Raw genomic sequence first — 24,092 nt, forward strand, 5'->3', positions numbered from 1 at the left:
GGACAACCATGCTGCTCAGTGACTTGGTGAGGATTCAGAAGGAGGCCCGGAGGAGATATGGAGGAACAAGTCAGAGGCAAGAGGGCATCCTGGCTCAGCGGGGCCTCAGCTCTTCAGTTAGCACCTCCAGTGTCATTCATAGTGCAGTGAGGTATTTCTCAATGGCTGCTGAGCCCTCTCTGGGCTTGGTACATCCCCACCCACTCCTCATAGCAGCCGGGCTTTGTCCAATAGGAAACCTCTTTGGGAAATGGTTTTCTAGGTGGGTGCCTGGCCTTGGAAAACTTGCCTCCCTCACAATCCCTAAAAAAGATGGGAAAGCTCAGGGCCCCTTAAATGTAAGTAAGCTGGCAAGGCCTTGGACCAGTTGCCTTGCTGGCTTCAGCAACCAGACAAGTCTTGGCTTGAACACAAAGGGCTGTGCTTTATAAGGGCCCATAAAGTTAGCTCAGCCAAGTAAGTCCATGCATAGGGTCTGGGGGCTAAACAGCCAAGCGTCACTGCTGCAGCACAATGAGGAAGGAGTGTAGCCGAGAAAAGAAAGGAAACAGAAAAGGAGGGAGAAAGATGAACACAGACAAAAATGGGCTTTCTACAAAGCAGTTCCTGAGCACAGTCAGCTTCAGCGGGCTGCCACCCTATGTCTGGGCTTGGAATCCAAATGTCAAGTTTATGATCAGAACCAATATCCCCTTGGGGGCCTGTTGTTTCTCATTAGCAAGGGCAGAGGGCATGCATCCTCAGAAGAACAGAAGTCCTCTCCAAGAGATGCTGTGCCCACAAGCAACAAAATTCCAGAGGGGAGAACACATTCTTGGTAGCCACTCTAAAATCAAGACAAATAAAATCCTCCCTCTTAAGGAGGCAGGACAAGTTTAGAAGCAGCAGCCGCCTACTGGAAAAGACCTTCCCACCCATTGTTCGGTAGTGTAGGGGCCCTCCATGATGAGACAGATGGAAGTCCATTAATCAGGACTTTAATACAGGGTTACATGCCAGTAAGTCAAGGCAATAACCCTAGGGAAGGGTTAGATAAGGTTGATGCAAATGGATGGGACTCTGGACTGGGAATCAAGAAACCTGGGTTCCACTACTGACTCCTGATTACATATGTAGGTTTCAAAAAAAAAAAAAAAAAAGCTGATCAATAGTGACATGAAAAAATGCTCTATTGATTAGAGAAATGAAAGCTATTCTGATACCACCCTCACACCTCAGAAACAATGTTGGAGGGGATGTGGAAAAATAGGGACACTAATGCATTGTGAACTGATCCAACCATTGTATAGAGCAATTTGAAACTATGCCCAAAGGGCCAAAAAACTGCATAACCTTTCACCCAGCCGATGTCACTACTAGGTCTATATCCCAAAGAGATCAAAGACAAAAGAAAAGAACCCATACATACACACACAAAAACATTTATAGCAGCAATTTGTGGTGGCAAAAAATTGGAAATCAATTGGGGAATGGTTCAAACAAGCTGTGTTATGACTGTGATGGAATACTATTTATTGTGCTATGAGAAATAAGCAGTATGGTTTCAGAAAAACCTGGGAAGACTTATGAACTGATGCAAAGTAAAGTAGATTGCACACAGTAACAATACTATATGACGATCAACTCAATAATTTAGCTATTCTCAGCAATACAATGATCCAAAACAATTCTAAAGGACTCATGATGGACACTAATTAGCTCTGGAGAGAGTGAGTGAACTGATGAACTTTGAGTACACACCGAAGCATACTTTTTTCATCTTATGTTTCTTGCTTTTATTGTTTTTTTGCAACATGGCTAACATAGAAATGTTGTACATGACTTCTTATTTATGATATCTTATTACTTGTTTTCTCAATGGGTAGGGAAGGGGCAGGAGGGAGGGAAAGAATTTAGAACTTTAAACATTTTTAAATACATTTAAAAAAAAATGTCTAAATAGAAGGGCAAGTTAGTCCCTAAACATCAAGTGAGGGAAACCAGGAAGTCTTCTAAGGCAGCTAGATGGCACAGTGGATAGAGCACTGGGCCTAGAGTCAGGGAGACCTTAGTTTTCTGGCCACAGACACGGTGTGACCCTGACCAGGTCACTTGACCCTGTTTGCCTCAGTTTACTCAAGTGTAAAATAGGAAAAATAATAGCACCTACCTCCCAGGGTTATTTTGAGGACCAAATAAGATCCTATTTGCAAAGTACTTAGCACACTTAGTAGATGATTTTAAGAAACTAAGCTGAGAGGGAAGGCAAGAGGAAATCCAGGGTTCTCTTCCCAAATTGCGCAGGAGAAAAACCTCACTTGCCTCCCTCTTTCTTCCCTCCACCCCCAATCAAAAGGGGAAGTGCAGTCACTTGAGGACTACAATTCACCTCATTGAGCTCTGGAGGGGCCAAGGCCATGGCTGAGGTGGTGGCTCCCAGACTGAGTTGATCAACAGACTGGGCAGTAAGTCTGTTGCAGAAATTGCCCCTGTCATCATTCTGTCTGCCCCAACCTTTCCATTCCAAGTGCCTCGTCTGGCCCACAGCAGAGAGGATGGTACAGGGAAAGAGCTCTGGCTCAAGGACCTGGTCACTGAACCTCCCTGAGGTTCTCAAGGGTAAAATGATGGGCTTGGACTAGAGTTTCAGGTCCCTTTCCCAAACCTTGTGCATGGGGGCAGCAAATGAGAAAAATGAGGCCCAGAGAAACTAACAAATAATGCCATGAGCACAGGGGATGGCAGAATGAGAACTGGACCAGACTCAGAGCCCAGTGCTCCTTCCACTGGAATACACAGCCTCCAAGATCCTGGCATGCTCTTCTGTTAAGGCATAGGGGAAAAACCTAAGGTGCTGAATTCCCCCCACCAAAAACCTGCCCCCATGTCCAGAAACAAGCCACTTATTCTTATTCAACTTAAGAAATATTTCATTAAGCGCTTGTGTGGAACACCATGCCAGGCTAAGACCCCCAGAAAGGAAACAGTCCCCATGGCCTTCGGGGATCTTCCCCCAAAAGGGTGAAAAACAAGGCAACTTGGCCCATTTTCATCCACATAAAGAGCGGGTCTACCCGAGCACCTCTAAAAAGACAGCTTCAAGCACCAGGGGCTGCTTTCTGACCAGTATCCAACAAATAACTCAAGCCCAGGGGTCCTTTGGAACTGGGAAGAAGTGAGGGGGCCAACTCCCCCCAGAGTCCTTTGAAGGGAGTAATCCTTATGAGGGCTCTGGGATACATACAGACTATCAACAGAAGGGGAATCTGGAGGGTAGACCTTACACTGCCATCACTCACTGAACAGAGAGTAAGGAAAGATGGAATTAGCCAGCCATCTGCTCCGGTTATCACTGTATTAAAGGGCTGGGCTTAGCTCACAGGCAGGAAATCTCTTAGGAGGTGTTGGCAATTTACTAAGTGCCCTGAATCAATATTGAACAGAGAGCTCGGCCTGAGCTCCCTTTCAGTTCTGACAATATTCCAGCCAGCTTCTCAATGAAGGAACCAGATCAAGGCCCAGACCTTTGAACTGGAACGCCAGGCTTCTGTTATTTTCATTACAATTGGATAACTTTAAAAAATGTCAATGTCCTTAATGAATAAATTAGGTTTTGACAAAAACAGTTCCTAGCATCATCTGTGAGAAAATGGGCTATTCCTTCCTATCATTGGAGACAGAGTGGCCTAGTGGGTGGCCCAGAAGAGGAGACCAACTTAGCTCCGAGGCCATCCCACCTCTGACACCTGCCAAAGGCCAAATAAGCAGTGGCACTTCACCCCATCTCTCACCTCCCCTGTAGAATGTGGTGAGAGGACCACTGCTGTACAAATCCAGGCCCTGGAGAACCTGCATGCACCACTGATGCCAGGCTGGCAACTGGCTTCTCAGTCCCTCGAGTCTCTTCCCAGCCCAATTCATCCTTTTCCCACCTGCCAAGGTGATTGTCACTCCTGTGCTCCGTGAGCTCCAGGGGCTCCCTATTACCCCAGGTTCCAACATCAGCTTCTCCACTTGGCAGTGAAAGCTCTTCTTACACGTTATTCCTTTCCCTGCACTCTATGATCCAGCTAGACTGGTCTGACTTGCTGTGCCTCCCACACGCCTCGCCATCTCCTGTCTCTATGCCTTTGCAAGGGCAGTCCTCCCTATCTAGTGGTGTGCCCCCTGACACGGGCCTCTGGATTCCCTTCCTTCAAACCTCCCACTTTTCATCAGGCCTTTCCCAGTGCCCCCAGCTGCCTCCCCTCTAAGATGATTCCCATCGATTCTGTTGCCTCCTTATTCAGAGGGTCTCCTCTATTAGAATCTGAGCTCTTTGAGGAGAGGGCTTCTTTGTACCCCGCTAGTAAGCACTTGATAGATGCTTGTTGGCTGACTGGTTATAGGACAACGTGAAACTGGCAACCCAGGCCTCATCAGCCCCTTCTCTAACCTAGGAGGCCGAGGACACTGTTGTGATTGGCTAACTCTGAATCCTCCCCACTATTCAAGGACCTGCTCCAAGTCTGTCCTCGACAGGGCCTTCCCTGCACACTGCAGTCTATGATGAGGAAACATTCATGAAGGGCCTTCCTAAGTGCAAAGCAAGACAGCAGTGGATAGAGTTCCAGGCTTGGAGTCAGGAAAATCAGAGTTCAAATTCAGCCTCAGACACTTCACTAGCTGTGTCATCCTGGGCAAGCCAATTAACCTTGTTTGCCTCAGTTTCCTCATCTGTAAAAATGAGCTGGAGAAGGGCAGCTAGGTGGTGCAGTGGATAAAACACCGGCCCTGGATTCAGAAGGACCTGAGTTCAAATCCGGCCTCAGACATTTGACACTTACTAGCTATGTGACCCTGGGCAAGTCACTTAACCCCAACTGCCTCACTAAAAAAAAAAAAAAAAAGAGCTGGAGAAGAAAATGGCAAAACCATTCCAATCTTTGCCAGGAAAACCCCCAGTGGAGGTCATGAAGAGCTGGACATGACTGAAATGACTCAGCAACATCAAGGGCACAACACTGGCTGAGCTCTGAAGTTGTAAATATAAAAAGGAAGCAGGTGTAAAGGAGGAACTTGTGGGTAAGAAGAGATGAAAGATGAGAGAAAGAAGCAATAAGGGAAGCAAGCTCTGAGAAGAGGCTATGATGTAAATAAAGACTAAAGGGGAAAAGGAGGCACCTAGCTCTCCCTCCTCCTCTGCAGGAATCCTAAAAGCACTTGTCTAACTGCAGATATCAGCGGAGTTTTCATTTGCAAATGTACCATAGGCTCTCTAAGACAGCCTGTCTCTACTCTCATCCCCCCCCTCAGCAACTCTTATAGCACCATGCACCTAACATTTGACTATTTGACTGGGATGTCAGAAAAGGTGGAATTTATTCAGTAACAAAAGAGATGAGCCAGTGGCATCAAAATGTACAACCCCTCCAAACAATAGGCTGCCAAGAACAGCTACCAAAAAGACCAGGGCCTCCTGGAAAAACTGCCACTCCGTCACAATCCTCTGCACTGTACACCTCAGTAGGATGGGGCTACCCAAGTGCATCCGTCCTTTATCAGGCAGGAAGTTGCCTTTTTCAGTCCAATGACTTCATAAAAACACAGGAAACCCAAGGCTTCTGAACAGACATGACTCTAAATAAAGGCAACTTCCTTGCTTTTATAGAAAGAGGATCTAATGTAACAGAAATGTCTTGATGAGAGTCAGAAAATCAGCAGGAATGGTCTTTGCCTCACTCACTCAAGTAGAAAAAGAGGACATGACCATTACTAATAGGCGACTTTTTAACTAGATCCTCTCACAACCCAGTGAAGTGCTATTATCTGCTTTTTAGAGACGAAAGCAACTGAGGTTCAGAGAAGTGACTTGCCCAGAGTGAAAAAGCGTTGAAGTATCTGAAGAGAATTTGAACCCAGGTCTTACTAAGTCAGAATGCACAGACAAGTACCTTGCCCATCGTAGGGATTTAATAAATGGATCCTGAATAAGCAAAGCTCAGTACCAACATGAAAGGAATAGCTTTGGAAATTATTTGTCCTCAACCCAAGTCCTCTCTGGTGATCCTGGTTAACATATTCTCTATATTAATTAGGCTTCTCAAATTAATTTCACTTTTAAAAAGGTTATCTGAGGCTAGATGCAAAGGCAGCATTAGGGCTAAGAACCCATTGTTAATTTGGAAAAGAACAAACTGATCCGAACACATTTGGGGGCTAACCAATTCCTGGTACTCAAGGGAGCAAATAAACATCTTAAATCACTAAAAACCAGGAGTGGTGTGAAACTTGAGTAAAGTCACTGGACCATCTCAGAATTACTGGCCTTTGTTTTGCATGACTACACATGTATAACTGATAATGAGGGGGCAGCTAGGTGGAGCAGTGGATAGAGCACCGGCCCTGGAGTCAGGAGGACCTGAGTTCAAATCCGGCCTCAGACACTTAACACTAGCTGTGTGACCCTGGGCAAGTCACTTAACCCCAATTGCCTCACTTAAAAAAAAAAACCAAAAAACCTGATAGTGAATTGCCTGCCTTCTAAATTATAATTTCTGGCCTTAAGAGGCTACTCTCAATTCATCTCCCACCACCCTTGCCCCCCTCCTCCCCCCCCCCAGCAGCAAGCTGGGAAAAGTTCCCTCATCACAGAACACCAAGTTGCCAGCTTTGCTTTCCCTATTGCTCAGAACGACCTCAAAGTCCTCTGATTCAGTTGTGGGACTCTTCATTCTAACAAGCAGAGTCCAACTGGAAAGAATTCAGAGGGAACATTAGCCTCTTCCATCCCCAAAGATTACGGGACTGGAAGGATTGACTTTGGAGGCCAGATTAAAGGAGCTAAACTCCTGGCTAAATGGTATCTGTGGGGAGAGAAGGGGAGGAAGATGAGTAATGATAAATGTGGATGTTCTGAAGGAGACAAATACCAGGATTCAGTAGCTCCTTCACCGCACTTTGTGCCTCTCACGGACTTGTCCATTTTATTCTTTGGCTATCTTCTGCCGCCCCCCACCCCGAGACTGGATACTAGTCCAGTGTATAAACCTGAAAGGCAGACACACTGTGGGATTTACTACTGCATTACTCTCAATATCAAATTCACTTCATTCAAATTTGTGAAATCAAGAATTGGAGAGTCACTCGATCAATGAAAAGGAAAAGCTAAGTCAGCCCAGAAATGGTTTCCCAAAATGTAGATAGCCTTGCAGTGAGCGACAGAGACAGGGTGGGTGTGGGAGGGGGGAGAATGAAGACCTCAACCATGCTGGAAAGCAGAAAAGTCCCTATGGGGATAATAATAACAAGCTAGGGTCTGGAGGGACGGAGCCCCAGTTAATTTTTCTGAATTAAGTACACTCATTGAAACTCCCCAGAGGACAGTCAGAAATTAAAATCCTTAAGGGCAGTGACAGCAGCTCAGCCTGGGGGTGGGGACTGTCAGAGTGAGTCTTCAGAAAAGGATAAAAAGGTAGGGCCCTTCCAAGGAAAAGGTCAAATTAAGGAGAAATAAAAACAACAAACCCACAAAGTCCGAGTCAGCAAAATTCATTTCAGAACCGAAGGCTCGCTACTGGCCGCATGCTGCTATCTGCATTAAGGACACTCAATCAGGGCAGGCTGGAGACATCATTAGCCCTGACGTCAGACTATGGAACTGAGTAATCAGAGCATATGCTAAGTTCCTTTTTAAAGAGACATACATCAGCCAGCCAGGAGTGGCTCCTCTATCATTCCTTCCGGGGGTCTATCTGGGTTTATCCACACATCTAAGAATGGCCATCTTAGTAAGAAGTCAAGCCTTCCCATGGTTCTTTTGATGGGAGTGCTGGTTCAGTTTGAGACCTAGTGTCAAGGGTTACTAATGACTTGTCATTCTCCTCCCCTAAAGGCCCAAGCACTCCTCAGGTGGGAAGGTAGCCCCAGGAGAAAGGCTGCCTCACCCTACCATAATTCTCCAGGGCTGGACTGTCTCTGTACAGCCCACCTGCCAAACTGAGCTATTCTACCCCACCCTTAGTATTGCTAAGAAAAGGCTTGTTAACCATGGGGTACAGTAACTTATTTTTGAAAACATTTTTATAACTATATTTCAATAGAATTGGTTTCCTTTGAGATCCTATTTTATTTTATGCATATACAATGTGATTGTGAGCAGGGTTACTGCCTCTGCTTCCCCAGCCTGACTGTCCACACAATGGGTCCATAGCACACCAAGGTGGATGGATAACCCTTGTCAAACACTGAGGGTCCCACTTATACAGAGCATAGCTCTGGTGGCACCACTACAACGGGGCCCATCAACATGATGTTAGCAAGAGGGCAGCTAGATGGTGCAGTGGATAGAGCACGGCCCTGGAGTCAGGACTACCTGAGTTCAAATCCGATCTCGGACACTTAACACTTACTAGCTGTGTGACCCTGGGCAAGTCACTTAACCCTAATTGCCTCACTAAAAAAAAAAAAAAAAAACCAAGATGTTAGCATAAGGGGATCAGAATATGCCCGACTGACACCCTATAGACATCTACTCTTTTCTAATCTGACCCTCCAACAGCCTTTTCTATTCTAAGGGTTTTTTAAAAATAATAAACATTTTTAGTTCTAGTTTTGAGTTCCAATTTTTATTCCTCCTTCCCTCCCTGAAGTGGTAATCAATCAGATATGGGTTGTAGATATGCTATTTTAGTTTTATTAATAGTGTGCACATAAAACCAGAGGCCAGGCAGATGGATAGATATCAGAGACAAGGGTAGCAAGAGGAGGCCTGTTAGAGGGATGCAAGTAAGCAAAGTTTAAAAGGACTTAGGACAAGTGAGACCATCTCTACTGCCTAGTTGGCCCACCCAAGGGCTGTGGAATGATTCAGGGGAAAAAACCCTTTGGAGGAACCAAGTCAAAACTGGTGTCTTGGGCTGTTCTAGAGAGTATTATATACGAGGCTGTTCAGTTTCCCATGAAACAAAAAGGTGATCAATCATTCACGACCCTCACAGTGGAGATGAGGAAAAGGTTAAAGGGCAGAATTCATTAGGAGAGACCATAGGCATTCAGGAAGACTTCTAAGTTCTTCCCCTCTGGCTTTGTAGCCCACAAAGTTGGCACAAAAGAGTTCCTGAATTAGTGGAGAAAGACCTTGAAATGAAAATCACAGAACGGAGGGTGAAAAGGAAGGGGAACATTAAAAATGAGACAACTATGACCCACAATGCATAGTGAAGAGCACAAGGTCACACAGCTCATTTAATAGCGCAAAGTCAGGATTTGAACTCAACACAAGGAGTTCCCTAGGTCCAAAGCCAGAAACAGATTCTATTTTGAACTATAAACTCCTAGAAGAACATCCACTTCCCAATGACAGCTTCCTGTGGTATGAGTCACTTAGGCCTCCAACAGAAGCAGGGCTAAAGCAAAGAAGGCAGCTTGCCATGGAGTAAGAAGAGAGGTGGTCTGGGAGAGAAGACCCAAGCTTAAAGTCCCCCTCAGATATTTCTAAGCAGTGTGCCCTTGGACGAGTGACACAACCTCTCAGAGGCTGTGTCTTCATCTGTAAAATGGATCAAATATATGTACTATCTGGTTCACAGGAATGTTGTGAAGAAATGCTTTGCAAACCTTAAAGCATTAGCTCATCAATGTGAATCAGTATCCTGGAGTAGGCAACAAAGTTAAAACAATAAACACTTATTAAGTGCCTGCTATGGGCCAAGCATTTATTAAGTACCTAATATAGGCCAGGCACTAAGCTCTGAGGGAGGAAAAAACAAAGGAAAAAGCAGTCTGCCTACGTTGTCTATGAGTAGTTTATGATCTAATAGGGGAGCAACAACATGAAAACGAGTATAAATCAGCTCTACACCAGATAAATCGGGCATGATCTCCAGAAGGGGAAGCCTTTCCTGCAGAAGGTGGGATTTTCACTGGGACTGGTGGAGGCTGAAACGAGGGAGGAGATCTCCAGGCAGGGGAAGGTGTCTAGTGCAAAGAGCAGCAGAGTGAGCAGCAGCTTGAGAGAGGAACCCTTTTTAACACTGGTTTTTATGAATGTGCCTTCTTAATAGATAGCAGAACACGTCTGCTTTCCACAACAGACAGGCATCTATTTTGCAGTAAGCCAAGCAACACGTTTTAGGCTTCAATTCACAGGTAGCTTAACGCACAAAGCCGAACAATGTTCCAATAGCAATGTCCAAACTTGTCCAGGCTGCACATGCCTTCTGGGTGCTGGCCCTGGCATCAGGGCTTCTTGGAGGGCCCTTTCATCATTCAAAACACCCAGAGCACAGGGAGAATACTCCTGACTACCCTCCCAACAGTGTTTTTGTGAGGAAAGCTAGGACTACCTTGAAGTTAGGAAGACCTGGGTTCAAGGACTGCCTGAGACACACTTAGCTCTGCACCCATGGACAAGTGATCTGCTTCAATGGAGCGACTGTCCATGCTGGGAGCTCCTTCACCCAGTACACTTCAGACCAAAAGGAAAAATGCTATGTAAATGGGTGCTACGATTACAATGGGTAGCACAGCATTGTGAAAGGAGTCCTGGATTAATTCATGAGGCAGAAGACCCGGGTTCCTAGAGTTGATACTTGCTAGTTAAATAACCTTGAACAAAGTCTGTTATCTCTATGCCTCTGTTTACTTGTCTGTAAAATGGAGATAACAGATACCACAGGTCCCTTTTGGTGCTTACAAAACTTTATTTGACTATGGCCTATCACTGACCACCCAGCCCATCCTGTCCTGCAAGCACCAAGGGGCTGCCATGGAGGGACCTGCAGGGAGAAGTGCCAAGAGAACCCACTGCCTACCCAGCTGAGCCAAACAAAGGGACAATTTCTAGGGCATTTCCTGCCTAGGCACCTCAAGAGATGCTGCTTTACAGTGAATTAGGGACATTCATTCAATTCTGACACCACCACGTGTGTTATTTATTCTCGATGTTTCTGGAACATGAGACTCAGGAGGAGGAGGGGTGGGTTGGGTTTTTCACCCTTTTTTGTTTCTTTCTGGAGGAGGGGGAGGGTAAGGCTACGCTGAGAGGAAAAACAACTGCCAACCCCTCCTCTCCTTTTGAAATAAAGATGTCAAGCTGGTTAAGGGAAGTGCTAAGGTTCTTCACTGAAGGATTAGCAAGAAAGGAAACTGCAGAAAGCAGGTCCATCCTGGTTCCTTGGCAAAAGGCTACCCCCCACTCCATCATGATGCCAGTAAAAAAAAGCCAAAATAAGCAAACTGGGATTAAGATGCACTTAATCTTAGTCTTAGCCTAGAAGAGAGATTAAATTGGACACCGTTCTCCCAGAGCCAACTTAAGTTTAATTTTTTTTTTTTTTAAAGAAGGGACCGGGAGCAGCTAGATGGTGCAGTGGATAAAGCACTGGCCCTGGATTCAGGAGGACCTGAGTTCAAATCCAGCCTCAGACACTTAACACTTACTAGCTGTGTGACCCTGGGCAAGTCACTTAACCCTCACTGTCCCACCCAAAAAAATAACAAAATAAAAGGGACCCCAGAGCTTCTCAGAATAACAGCTCATGATCATATAGCACATGAAGGCTTCCCATCTCGGATCTCAATGGGTCAGAACCGAATGATCTGAGTCTCAAAGCTACACTTCTAGGAATCCACCAAATGCTGGCTGATGTTTCGACAGCGAATGGTGGCTACAAAGTCATCCCACAGTCATCTTGTTTGCTTCTCCCAGTAGCCCTTCCAGGCAGGTAGCAGGGCAAGAATCATTATCTCCATTTTACAGATGAGGAAACAGTGAGCTTGAAGCCCACGTTCCCACAAGCTGTTCAGGAGAAGCAAGGCCTGGGACTTCTTGTGCCTCCAAGTCCAGGGCAGTGCTGTTCTCCACTGGCCTCCAAACCCAGATGGCTCAACAACTAGCATTTAATGAAAAGTGTAGCCTTTTACTGTCACACTTGGCCTGGGGGGAGCCAGCCATCTGTGGTCATGATGGCTCTAAAATTATAAGGCACAATTTGAAAGTTCTTAATTACCCGCAATTACCTACTAAATGACTCTTCACTTTCTGATGGGACCCAAACTTGCCTCAGTTAGCAAAGTTTGCAACATGCTTGCTGCCTTCCTGGGCTTCCCCCCCATGGGCTGAACTCCCACAATGCTACAGTGCTTCTCCAGAAGCTTCTAAGGCTTTATGCCAGCCACTGGGGGAGAGATCAGATGGCCTCTGAGGCCCTCCCCAGATCTAGGATTGCTACACAGGCAGCAATCATCAGAGATGAGATCCGAAGCCTGCTCCTCTAATAGTACCTAAGATCCAGGACTGTCTTATATAGCTCACAGCCAAGCAAGAAATGTTTGGTAAAAGTATATTTTAATAAATCTTCTGATTCCTCTATTAAAAAAAAAAAGGTAAAATGAAGCAAGTAACTGCTCAGCATCCCAGAAAATCAAACTTAGCAACATTGTTACATGATGACCACGCTGAAGTCTTTTTACTTTCAACAGTAACTGATGCATCCTGTTACTTTCAAAGCCAGGAAAAGATGTCAATGAGATCCTAGCAGAAAGTGAGTGAGAGCTGGGGACAAGCAGCTGTGTTTCTCTGCAGGAACCATGTGCTACAAAATACAAACTTCCCAGGCTCCCGCTAGCCTGGCTGGTGTGACTTGTTCTAGGAACCCCCCCTCCTCCCCTTGTGGGGCCTAGCTAGACCTCCAATGGCACCTTCTTAGTTTAGGAGATTAAAGAAATAGACTTTGTTTTCTCTAGTCTATCTGGTCTGGCTTTTTTCTAACCCAGACACCCCCACCCCCACCCCTGCAGGGCTAACCCTTCCTTTCTCTAGGCTCGGCTTCCCTTCCCATCCCTTCTAGGGGCTTCTGGCCTAAAGAGGACCTGCTCTCAAGCCCCACAGGGTGTGGCACAGGAGAAGGGGAAAGGGGAGGGGGAGGGGAGAGGGCAATCAGGAAAAAGCCCCAAACATTTGCACAAACAGGAAGGAGGAAACTTAGGTCAGCCCAGAGAGCAGAGCCACAAAAGCTGGGAGGGCTCCTCCGTTAGGCAAGGTGATCAGAGAGGGAGCACAAAGTTATGGGTTGCACCTCACTCACAGCAAGTTGGGGCAAGGTAAGGCAGCTTCCCAGGCAGAAAGCCCAAAGCAATCCGATGCCAGCGCTTAGACCCTAGTGGCCCTCCTAACCCAAGTCAAGGGTCAGAGGACGGAGGAAGCACCCAGGGATATGGTGTCCAAGCCCCGGGGCTACAGGCTCCCAGCTTTCCCACTCCCTTCCTTGGCCCAACTACACCCACCCCCCTCCACCCTCCACCCTCCCTTTTTTGGCTCCACTGCACACAGCCAACCTAATGAGGAAGTCATGATGGGAGGGCGGAAACCAGGGCTGAGCTCAGAGCCATGTCTGCAGCAGGACTGTCTGCCTCTGACTCAGGAGCTAAGTAACCCTGACAGCTGCCAAACGGTCGCCAGTCTGCCCGTTACCTCCGAGAAGGGCCTGCAACCCTCCCAAAGTGCCCAGAGTCCGGGATGCCCCAGGCCCTCCTCCCAGGGAGGAGTTAGAAAGTTGGGCCAACTTCAGAGCTCCCCCTCCCCCCCAGTAAGTAGTCACTTACTGGATAGAGATAAGGAGGAGGGGATGGGCAACCTCAGGAAACTGAGTCACCCAAGAACCTCAAGGGCTGGCTGGGCACCGATGCAAATGTCAACCAAATGTAAGCTCCTAGAGGGCAGTGACTTGTTCTTTGTCTCTATCCAAGGCTGGGGACTCCTTCGATTGAATGGGAGTGAAGGAAGAAACAGGAGGAGAAAGAAGGGGGAGGGAGAAGGGGGAAGAAAAGAGACAAGGTAGAAAAGGGGGAGAGGAAAAGGGGGTCAGACAGGGTGAGAAAGGGGAGACAAAGGGGGTCACATAAGAGAGGGAGACACAGAAAGGGGAACACAAAGGAAAGAAGGGGAGACAGGGAGAGAAAAGGGGGTGACATTAAAGACAGAAAGGGGAAAACCGAAAGGGGGAAGGGGAAAGAAAAAAGGGAAGGGGGGAGGGGACACAAAGGCAGAAAGGGGGAGAGGAAAAGGGGAGACAGAAAAAGAAGTAAGAGGAACAGGGAGAGGGAAGGAGAGGGGTCAAGGGGAATGGGTCCAGGTGGGCTTCGGGCCTGGGGCGTCTCCTCCACCAGGTAGGCGCCTTCTACTCCCACCTTACGCCCCCACTCCAGCCCCGCACCCCAATTCCAAGAGACCCAAAGGCCCCCTCGACTTCCCAGCAGGGCCCAGGGCCGCGGAGAGCCCGGAGGCGCCCGCGCCTGCCCGCGGGGAGTTTCCTCTCGCGCGGGGCCGCAGGAGGGCAGAGCTCCCCGCCCGCCCGCACCCCGTTTCCGGGCCCGCAGCGGTAGCGAACCAAGCGCGCGCCCGGCTGCCCGGCCGCCCGCGGCCGCTGCAGACTGCGTGCCTCGTCGCCGCCCGCCCCGCTCTCGGGCGCGCCCCCCGCGGCGCGCGCTGGAGCCGCCGTTGGCCCCGAGGACGCGGCGAGCTCACCTGAGCCGGGTCTGGTCCCTCGAGCGGACGTCCGGCCGCTTCCGAGCGCCTCCTCCGGCTTGCCACCTGCGCACGGGCTGAGGAACGAAGGCGAGCTGCAAGGACGGGAAGGCGGGCGGGCGGGAGGGAGGGAGCGAGGCCGGCAGCGCCAACCAGCCAGCAGGTCAGGGTAGATCTGCCTTGTACCCCGGCCGGCCTGTCCAGGAACGGCGGTGATCTGCGAGCCGCGCCTCGCCTCACCGCGCCCAGCCCCACCGCGCCGCTCCCCGCACCGCCCAGTCCCGCCTCCCGGCCGCTCTCGCCCAATGCATGGCGAGCTCCGCTGCCTGGGACCCGCCCCCGGGGCATCTGTACCCAATAGTGGCCCATTGACGCGCCGACGGACGGGCATTTCGACCCATGGGAAGCTGAGGGGGCGGGACGATTGAAGCCAAAGGAACGGGCTTTTCCTTAGCTCCGTTCGCTTTTTTCCCCTCCCCCCGGCCGCCTCGCCCTCTCAGGCCACGCCCCTTCCCTTCAAGTCGCCCAGTCGTAATCCGCGTTTGCGTTTGATAGATAGACAACTCGACCCACGGAAAGCCGAATGGGCGGAGGGAGAGACGTTGGAAGCCAAAGGGACGGGCTTTCCCTCCAACCCGCCCCTCTCCTTCATCCTCCTTCCCGCCTTCCTAGGCGGGAGCCCCGCCCCTCTAGAGGCGCTCCAACGGACCGCCGGGTTTGAGGACAACGATTGGCAGAAGGAGGAGCCAATCAAAAGCCCGCAGCTGGGACCGCGGAGCCGGCCGCTCAGGCTAGCCTTCCCGGCTTTTGGATGGGGTGAGGCCGGTGAAGGGAGGAGCAGGAGCCCGGGGCGGGCTTTATGGTTCTGGCCCAGAGAGAGAGGGGCGTACGGGGCGTGATCACTGCAGCTGAATTTCTAGCCCTTCGCTCCTGTCTCTTGCAAATTCAAGATCTCTTGTACCTAGTTTACAGAAGATGAAACTGACGCCCCGAGAGGGGAGGTGTAAAAAGACAGGGTCCTCCTGCCGACCGAGGACCGGGCCAGGATCTGGGTTTTCAACCTGAGTTCTCCAGCTCCCAATCCAGGACTCTTCCCATCACACCGCACTCCTCCTACCCTACCACGTCCATCCTCCTGGAGACCCAAACGTGCCTCTGGGAACATGACCTCACCTTCGGGTGGACGGAGAAAATGCAAAACACGCATCCCAGCCTCCCTGGGCCTCCTCTCCCGGAGGAAACCTCCGCCTTCCCACCCCACCCTTCTCCTGGGCTCCCATTGTCCCAGGTGAAAAGGTGGCCCTCCTCCTAGCCAAGGTTAACCTGTGCCCTTGATCCCATCCCCCTCGGGCACCTCCGCGGTCCCCGGCGCTGATTCATCGGCCCCGCCCCGCCCACTCCCTGTGGGTGTACCCCCTGAGCTGTCCGGGCCCTCTCTTCTCCTCTCTCTCACCTAGCCACCCCAAACTTAAAATGTCCTCCCCAAATTAGCCATACTCCTTAACTCTCCCCTCCTCAATGTTCCTTGTCACCGTCAGCCCTCACTCCCACCCCACCCCCAGGCCCCCAGATTCAGAACTTGCGTGTCATCCCCCAATCCTCACTGTCACTCGCCTCGAATATGACCTGTGGCCAAATCTTGTCCTTTACCATCTGTATCTGTCTCTCCGCACAGCCACTACCCACCCTAGGTCAGGCAGTCATCCCCTCTCACCAGCCTGTCTCGGGTCTCTCCCCGCTCCGACCCACCCTCCACAAAGCTGCCAACCGTCTTTTTCCTGAAGGGAGCTGGTCACCCCCTCTACTTAGCTCTGGTTTATTACTCCCTATTACCTCTAGGATAAAATGCGAAAGCTCTCCAAAACTTAGCCTCTTCCTATCTTTCCAGTCTTTACACGCATATATATGTGCGCTCCGATCTAACTACGCTGGCCTTTCGGTAATGCATACCAGGCCCCATCATTGGCGGGGTCCCAGAACAACTTTTTTGTATCATACTGAGTGTCCCAAAAGTCTTGGTGCTTAAGTCTAAGCCTTAGCAATTTAGAAATACACTAAAACGGGGGCGGCTAGGTGGCGCAGTGGATTAAGCACCGGCCCTGGATTCAGGAGTACCTGAGTTCAAATCCGGCCTCAGACACTTGGCACTTAATAGCTGTGTGACCCTGGGCAAGTCACTTAACCCCCATTGCCCTGCAAAAAAAAAAAAGAAAAGAAAAAGAAATACACTAAGACCTTGGTGACATCTTATATTCTGCAAATATGTCTTCATCCCCCTGTTAGAATTAGGGGTAGATGGGGGCAGCTAGGTGGCACAGTGGATAAAGCACTGGCCTGAATTCAAATCCGGCCTCAGAAACTTGACACTTACTAGCTGTGTGACCCTGAGCAAGTCACTTAACCCTCATTGCCCCCCCCCAAAAAAAATTAGGGGTAGATCGGTGGTGCAGTGGATAGAGCACCTGGCCTGGAGCCAGGAAAATCTGAGTCCCTCCTCAGACACTAGCTGTATGACCAAGCCACTGAACCCGGTTGCCTCCGTTCCTCATCTGGAGAAGGAAATGGCAGAACCACTCCAGTATCTTTGCCAAGAGGATTCCATTTCATGTCCCACAGAGGCAGACAAGACTGATCACCAATAATTAGTATGTAAATAATTCAAGGGCAGGGACTGTTTTTAATCCCATTTTTTGGATTAGTTGCATTACCTGGCCCTTAGTAAATAAATTCTTGTTGATTCATGAGTAGGATGCAAAGGACCTTAGACATGCATATTTGGGTAAAACGGGGAAGGTCAGGAAGTTAATGACCTCGGTAACCCTTTCAATGTAATCTCCTAAGGCCCAGACCTGTTGATTAAAGGGATCAGGAAAAAGAAATCCTTTATCAAAATTTAAGAGACCTTAAGCATTTTTATAATTGGGTGATACAAAAAGATTGGCTAAATTCATCAGACACACACCTGAGGAGAAGCTATGTGAATACCACAGCCAGGCGATTGAGAATTAGTTTGTCTGGTGGTACAAGAGCCCTACAGGAGGCCCCTTCTACGAAGGAATTCCGTCTGGCTAATAATCCAGGAGAAACACACTGTGAGGGGTTTGGGGACAACAATACTAGAAATTCAGTCCCTTGGGGTTACCCCTAGAGCCCTGAAGTGAGACTAAGAAGCCTTCCTGAGTGCTAACCAATGACATGAGAATGATAGGGAAGTAAGCCCAGAGAAGCTGCTCCAGGTAGATCTGAAATAGATACAGGGCGATTGGGGTATGGGGGAGGAGACAAGAGTAGAGCTAGAAAGTGTTAAGTGTCTGAGGCCGAATTTGAACTAAGGTACTCCTGAATCCAGGGCTGGTGCTCTATCTACTGCGCCACCTAGCTGCCCCTAACTTCTTTTTTTTTTAAGTGAATATTGGGGTGACTTCTTAATCTTAAAAGCTATTATTTTTAATCATCAAACCAACTAAAGAAACGAAAAATTAAAAATTCCTTTTTAAAATTAGTTACTGGGGCGGCTAGGTGGCGCATTGGATAAAGCACTGGCCCTGGATTCAAGAGGACCTGAGTTCAAATTCGGCCTCAGACACTTAGCAATTTACTACCTGTGTGACCCTGGGCAAGTCACTTAACCCCAATTGCCTCACCCCCCCCCAAAAAAAGATAGTTACTAAACTTTATACTTAAAAATACAAACTTTTAGAAAAACACAAAGTATCACTATAGTGATACATAACGATAAAGTTTGTGGTCTTAATGGTTCTTAGTCAGACAATGAGTTGTAGCCACTCCATTCCCTCTTGGAGATCATCAGTAATTGGAAAGTCAGGTTTCAGTAATAGCTCTGGGGCCAGAAGCCAGACTCCAGGGGGATAGAGTAGGTGGAGTCCCTAAGGCTAGACTCTGAATTTCTAGAAGTGGAGCAATCAGATTGAGGTGGGAGATAAAGTGAGAGTTGAAAGAAAAGTTAACAATGAGATCAGGAAAAAATGGTGGTGTTTTTTCATATGATGGGAGAAGTAAACATTGTGAACCCTCCTGGGAAAATGGAGGCTAGTTGAAGGCCCGGAGGTCTTGATAAGGACGAAGACTAAGTTCAGGAGGCTCAAGGGAGTGGAAAAGATAGCAAAGATGGACAGGAGTTTGGACTCAAAAGGGACAGGCTCATGGTATGAGATCTTCAAGGTAAGGAAATGTCAAGTGATAACTGAAGGGATGGCAATAATAGAGGAAGAGAGAAAATAACATTGACATTTATATAATGCTTCAAGGTCCGAAAAACACTTTGTAGATATTATCCTTATAGACATTTTATAGATCTTAGATTCTCACAACAGCCCTGTGAGGTAGATGCTAGGGGTATTATCTACCCATTTAACAGGTGAGGAAAAGGGAGGCTGCAAGAAACTAATTTCTTGCCCAGGGTTACACAGTTAATGTCAGAGGTAGGATTTGAACCCAGGTCTGTGATAACTCTTTTTTTTTTTTTTTTACAAATTTCTTTTTTGTTTGTTTGTTTGTTTGGGGGGTTTTTTGGTGAGGCAATTGGGGTTAAGTGACTTGCCCAGGGTCACACAGCTAGTAAGTGTCAAGGGTCTGAGGCCAGGTTTGAACTCAGGTCCTCTTGACTCCAGGGCCAGTGCTTTAACCACTGCACCACCTAGCTGCCCCTGTGATGACTCTTAAGCTTCATCTCTTTCCATCTCAGACTGCCATCATGAGAGAGAGAGAGAGAGAGAGGATCATTACAGAATCAAGATGGGGAGCACAGAAGGAAAGATGGAAGGAGCAAAAAGGCATGCAGGAGGGGGCAGCTAGGTGGCGAAGTGGATAAGGCACTTGACACTAGCTGTGTGACCCTGGGCAAGTCACTTAACCCTCATTGCCCCGCTAATGATAATCATCATCATATAAAAGAAGACATGCAGGGATGAGATCAAGGGCACAGGCCACAGGATTCTAAATCTAGAACTGGAAGGGGACTTCCAAGTCATCTAGTTCACTTCCCCCCATTTTACAGGTGAGGAAACTGAGGGACATAAAGTGAGCTGCAGAGATGGAGCGTTCCGTTTTGGCAAGCCACTGAGACTGAAGGAAGTAAGAAAATGAATGAAATTAATGCAGAGCTTTGAATTCTTCTCTGCCTTCTTTATAGGCTCTGCCTGTCCCCCCAAGTGTGGACTGCCCAGAGTGCTTTTGTTTGTTTCTCTCCAGTGATGGGTGTGTCTTCCTTCAAGCTGGAAGACCACTGATTGGGCCTAATGTTGAAGAGATTCCTTTCACTTATGGGTCTGATTGCATGACTGCTGAGGTCTCTTCCAACTTTCAAATTCTCTGACTTTTTATCTCTCTCTCTCTGCCTCTCTATCTCTGTGTCTTTCTGTCTCTTTCTCTGTGTCTTTTTCCCTACACTCTCTCCCATCTGTTCCTACAATGTCACCTAACACCCCTATGTAGATGATTCACAAATGTCTATGCTCAGCTCAGACCCAGCTCTATATTTCCAGTTGCCTACTAAATATTTCTAGAGTTCTTGGCTATCATCCCAGCATTTCAAATTCAATGTGCCTAGAATTGAACACACCATTTTCTCTTCCTTCCCCAAACTTGCTCTTCCCACTGACTTCCCTATTTCTGCCAAAGGCACCATTATCCTCCCAATCACCTATTCTTCACTGTTCCACCCTTGTAGCCTCCTTCCTTCCTGGTTGCCCCCTTTTTCTCCCTCATTGCTCAGGTCTCATCAGCCTCTAAACTCCTCCTCAAGTCTTCATTTCTTTACCTTTATCCCTCATGAGATGGTCATCACATTGGCCTTTTTCCTATGCAATTATAAACTCTTTGAGGATGGGAACCCCAAATCCTAAACATCTAGGTCCCCAAAAGGGGGGCCTAGGATAGTGTCCTTACCATACACATAAGTTGATTTGATAAATGAAAGTTGTCGTCATATGGGAGACAATTTATCGAGAGGAAGAGTGTTGGAGTTAGGAGGCTAGACACCTGCAACCTAATGCCAGCTCTTTGTCCATGCCTTCCCAGGTCTTGGATCCCTTGGGTTATCAATCTAGTGAAGCCTATGGACCCCTCTCAGAATCAGGATTTTAAATATACAAAATAATCTCATAGGATTACAGAGGGAATCAATTAGAATGAGATAGTTAACAGTGTTAAAAAAAAAAAAAAAAACCCAAATTCACAGACGCCAGATTAAGAAGCCCTGCACTAGACTCAGGTTGGACAATGAGATCACAGAATTTTAGAGCTGAAGGGGTCCTTTTATCTAGTCAGTCCAAGATCCAAGACCATCTGATGTTAGTCCAACTCCTTTATTTTGAAGCTAGAGAAGCTACGGAAAAGGCAAGGGACTGTCCCAAGGCTTTGGTACGGATTGTTTATGTCCAGACCTGGATTTCATTTCTGTGGATTCCCAGCAAGGAAACTGTCTCTATGCATGCATGCATGCATGCATGCATATGTGTGATTTCCATAAATTGTAGCCTTAGAGAATTGCCTGGGGTCACATGGCCCATATATGTCAAAGGCAGAACCTCAACTCAGATCTTCCTGATAGTCAATAAACACTTATACCACACATGCCCTGTGTCAGGCACTGTGCTAAGTGCCAGGGATACAAAAAAAAAGGCAAAAAAAACGATCAGCCCTCACTTCTCTGTGCTATACTGCACTGCCTCTTTCTTAGTCCAAAGTTACCCACCTGGTAAGTGGTATAGCCGACACTCGACCTGAGACAAATGTCCCTACAATTTCCAAAGTTATGATCCTAGCACCTTGGGCTTATATCGTTCCTTCCTTTTGACTGTCACCAAATACAGGAGAGTCTCACCGATAACAACTGTTGTATAGCCGTGAGCAAATAGCTTATTGAGTGTGACCAAAGGGAAATGGGCCAACAATGACTGGGAGCTGTATTTTGGTGAGGGGGGGGGGGCAGAAAGAGTTGCCCTGAGAGGAAGAGATCCTTATCATCCCAGGACAGAGTTGAAGTTGGGGCAGCCTCAAGTGACCATGAGGTCTAAGGTGGGTGTGCAGCAGAGGTCCTTGAGCAGCCATGACTAAGGTTGTGCAGGATGTCTTTGTCCCTACCTACATGCAGGTGCATGGATTGGGGAAGCTCTGGTCTTGCCCAAGAGAAGCACTCACTCCCATCTTTGAGACATTGAACTAAAGGAAATTGTAACAAAACCACAGAGTGTTCTTGGTCAAGATAGGGAGGTGCCGGCAAATATGATGAAAGAGACTCACAGCTAAGCGTCCTCAGTGTCAACAGAGAGCACAAATATTAAGATAGTAATGACAGGAAGGAAATGAGAAAGGCAGAGCCAAGGACAGAAGTGCTCTCCTCATGCGGAGTTACAGAAAATCGGACTACATCTGGCAGGGCCATTGTTCAAGGTGGAAAAAGAAGTGCATATGCCAATCCATTCTCCGAAGTTCTTGTGTCAAGAGGTGCCTCTGGTCCAAAGGTCCAGGGTTATATCGGGTGGAGATAGGCTTGCCACAATGGCAAAAGGCCTAGATTTAGAGTTGGAAGACCCTGTTTGAAGCCTGATTCTGCTGCTTACTGGCTTGGGACAAGGCATTTCTCTTCTCTGAAAAATAAAGGGACTTGGATCTCATGATCTCCATGGTCCCTTTCAGCTCTAAATCCTAGGGTCACGCTTCTTTTGGCTCAGGCCCACATCCCATTGGACAGAGCCCCAAATCAGAAACTTGTTAATAGCATTTTTTTCTTTTTTGCGGGGCAATGGGGGTTAAGTGACTTGCCCAGGGTCACACAGCTGTAAGTGTCAAGTGTCTGAGGCAAAATTTGAACTCAGGTACTCCTGAATCCAGGGCTGGTGCTTTATACACTCTGCCACCTAGCTGCCCCTGATAACCATTTTTAATACCAGGACCTCAACAGTTCCTCTTAAATTTCAAGGATCAGTACTCCTTGACCACCTTAAATTTCATGACCACTTGAAGCCACGCCAACTCTCAGACCTCAGACTATGAAATGGACCTCTCTATTCTCTCCTTTCCCTGTCCCTTGACCCTCCCCTATTATTCTGATTTATCACCCTGAGATGATACTTCTTTTTTATCATAAAAGTGTTTTATCAGGGGCAGCTAGGTGGCACAGTGGATAGAGCACCAGCCCTGGCTTCAGGAGGACCTGAGTTCAAATCTGACCTCAGACACTTAACACTTACTAGCTGTGTGACCTTGGGCAAGTCACTTAACCCTCACTGCCCAGCCCCCCCAAAAAACCATAATTAAAAGTATTATATTATTTTTATTTATATTATTTATATTATTATTATTTTCTAGTTACATGTAGAGATAGTTTTAAACATTTGTTTTTATAAGATTTCTAATTTCTCTCCCTCCTTCCCCTCCCCCCTCCCCAAGACAGCAAGCAATCTGATATAGGTTATATATGTACAATCACATTAAACATATTCTGCATTAGTCATGCTGTGAAAGAAGAATCAGAGCAAAAAGGAAAAACCTCAACAAAAGAAAAAGAAAAAAAGTAGAAATAGTATGGTTCAATCTGCATGTAGATTCCATCTGGATTTGGAGAGCATTTTCCATCATGAGTCCTTTGAAACTATCTTGGACCATTGTATTTCTGAGAAGAGTCAAGTCTATCACAGTTGATCAACACACAATGTTGTTGATACTGTGTACAATGTTCTCCTGGTTCTGCTCCTCTCAGTCAGCTTCAGTTCATGTAAGTCCTTCCAGGTTTCTCTGAAATCCTCCTGCTCATCGTTTCTTACAACACAATAGTATTCCATCACATTCATATACCACAAATTGTTCAGCCATTCCCCAATTGACAGGCATCCCCTCAATTTCCAATTCCATGCCACCACAAAAAGAGCAGCTATAGTTATTTTTGTATATGTGGGTCCTTTTCCCTTTTTTATGACGAGATGATACTTCTACAATGCTTAGCCCAGTACTTGGTACATAGTAGGTGCTTAATAAATGCTTGTTCTCATGTAGAATCGATCTTGTATTACTTGCCTTCTCAATGGGGAGGGGAGGGACTGGAGGGAGGGAGAGAATTTGGAACTTAAACTTTTTAAAAAATGAATGTCGAGGGGCGGCTAGGTGGCGCAGTGGATAAAGCACCAGACCTGGATTCAGGAGTACCTGAGTTCAAATCCGGCCTCAGACACTTGACACTTACTAGCTGTGTGTCCGTGGGCAAGTCACTTAACCCCCATTGCCTCACAAAAAAAAAAAAAAATGAATGTCATCAATAAATAAATCTTTTTTTTTTTTTAAAGAAAGATGAAGAAAGCAGATAAATCAATCAGTAAATGCTTGTTCCCTTGGGTTCCCTATTCCCCTGTCAGAATATTATTGGTCTGAATCTTGGGCCCCACGGATATTCATTTCACCATCACCTGTATATAAATAACACACAAATGACAGATGTTGTGTCCCCCAATAGAATATAAGTTTCTTGAGCACTTGGACTGTTGGATTTCTTTTTAATTTGGGGCTCCAGCTCCCGGCCCAGTGCCTGACACAAAGGAGGGACTTAATAAATGGCTTGTGTTCAAGTCCACTTGCTGCCCCCTAGGAATCC

The 24,092-nt window shown here is 47.4% G+C and overlaps 1 protein-coding gene across 1 annotated transcript in view; it reads right to left on the reverse strand.

The window, feature by feature from the left end:
- The window catches only part of MYH9 (myosin heavy chain 9), an 81,111-nt gene extending 66,397 nt beyond the window's left edge, over positions 1 to 14,714 (reverse strand). The window contains 1 exon segment of the mRNA XM_043968580.1: positions 14,486 to 14,714. The gene's annotated coding sequence lies outside the window, so the exon portion shown is untranslated.
- Between the last annotated feature and the right edge of the window lie 9,378 nt (positions 14,715 to 24,092).

This window comes from Dromiciops gliroides, chromosome 5 (genome assembly GCF_019393635.1).
Source record: "Dromiciops gliroides isolate mDroGli1 chromosome 5, mDroGli1.pri, whole genome shotgun sequence".
Classification (NCBI taxonomy): Eukaryota; Metazoa; Chordata; class Mammalia; order Microbiotheria; family Microbiotheriidae; genus Dromiciops; species Dromiciops gliroides.